Here is a 1,889-nt window from a genome sequence, read left to right as displayed (position 1 = left end):
TCACTGTCCGGGGTCGGGAGCTGGTAGTTGACGACGATGACATGGACGAGGTCATGGAGAAGAGGGGGGATGGGAAAGGGGGCTCGGAGCAGGACGGCGGCCAAGAGGAAGTGGGGGAGGAGGTGGAAGCACTGCCGCAGCGGGGGGAAAGGAGAAGAGGCGGCAGGAGGGCGGGGGGCCCAGCTGTTCGGGGTGTGGGGGCCGCGCAGGGTGACGAGAACGGCCTGTACGAGGATGAGCCGGGCTGTAGCTAGACAGACATACGGACAGACTAGTCGGAGCGCCCGTGCCCGCAGTCCCAGGTCGCCCTCGCGTGAGGCAAGGGCGCGCAGGGTAAAGAACGACGGCGTCGTGGCTGCTGCTGCTGCTGCTGCTGCGGCGGCGGCTTAATGTGGGTTTTCGGAAAGCTAGCGGGGTGTGTTTTTGCGAAGACAGGCAGTATAGGGCTATTGGGATCTGAATCCCTGCTGACGTACGGAAAATACGGCATATCTCTTGATGCTCGTGAAGTTGGTGGCGGTGACCGGATGACGGTGCTTCTGACGTACCTACCTACCGACCTACCTGGCTAGCTAGCGGACCGGAGAAGATCCGGCGGCTCTCCCGCGACCTCGTGCGCCCCGTGACGGAATGTGTGTGTTTTGAGGTGTCGCGAGATTTCCCCCTTTTCCCCCGTCGCGGGGAAAGGGGAGGGGGGTCTATCCCTGGTATCTGCTGCAATCGTCAGTGGTTGGTCGCAACCCCCAGTCCCGAGGAAGATCGCCCGTTGCTGTTGTGGGGGTGTGAGGGTGAATGTCCGTCTGCTCGGACAAGGGCGTTACATCGTCGCTTCCTTTCGAGTGACAAAGCTCGTTCCCGCACTCGTTCATTTATTCGATTACCTCAGCCTGCGTTTTAAAACTCGCCGCGCGACTCAATACCAACAATTCCCCCGGGGGTTTAGTGGCCACCAATGGAGCCGAGGGCACACGTATCAAAAGTGGAGTCAGTCATATTACGTTATAAGCAAGGGACTTGGGCCACACGGGTGGCGCCTCAACCAACAGTATGCCGCCATGAAATGGGGACGCCATGCGATAGTGCGAGGCACATACGCACACCTACCGTGCACGACCCCTAGGGAAAAGAAATCTTTAATTCCATGACATACACACATGTACGTACGTACGTACAAACAAACATACACACGCACACACGTGCGCGCGGTGTACAATGTCCCCCGGAAAGCCGCGGCCTATGCACACTCCATTGTCAACCCACGACCCTTCCTTATCATGTTTAATGGGCAATTTTTACCTCCTCAACAACATATATGCACACGCACACAAATACATATGCATGCAAGGTTACACAATAGCCTACAGCGCATCCTCCCCCCCCCCTCAACCAACACCTCGCCGCCTAACCCGATTTCCGCCGCCATACCTCCGCCCCCACCATACACGCCCGGACTTCGACACAGAAGACGGGCTAAGACGTCCGTCAGCCTCCTTTTTCTCGTCCTCGGGATGAATTCACATTCACGTTTTCTATCGGTCTTACCCGATCTACCACCCGCCCGGGGGGATACATCTGGTCCCTAGTTCAGCAACAACCTGCTTCCCGCTGTACGTGGCCGGCACGTGTACATACATACTGCCCCGGCACGCAAAACCGACTCGTCCACCATCAATCGCGCAGCTCCGACCGACCAACAGATCGATAGGTAAAAGGCAGCAAGTCCTTCATAATCTCGGTGAGAGAGAGATAGAGGGAGGGGGGCCTCTAAATTCCCGGGCAGGCTCTAAAAAGGGGCGCACAGCGCATATAGCGGCAGCAGGCGATGGGCCGACTTTAAAGATACACAATCCTCTGGAACCACTCCCCTCCTACTCCCCTTCCAACCCCCC

Source organism: Volvox carteri (assembly GCF_000143455.1).
Source record: "Volvox carteri f. nagariensis unplaced genomic scaffold VOLCAscaffold_39, whole genome shotgun sequence".
NCBI lineage: Eukaryota > Viridiplantae > Chlorophyta > Chlorophyceae > Chlamydomonadales > Volvocaceae > Volvox > Volvox carteri.
Note: the sequence above shows the minus strand (reverse complement) of the source record.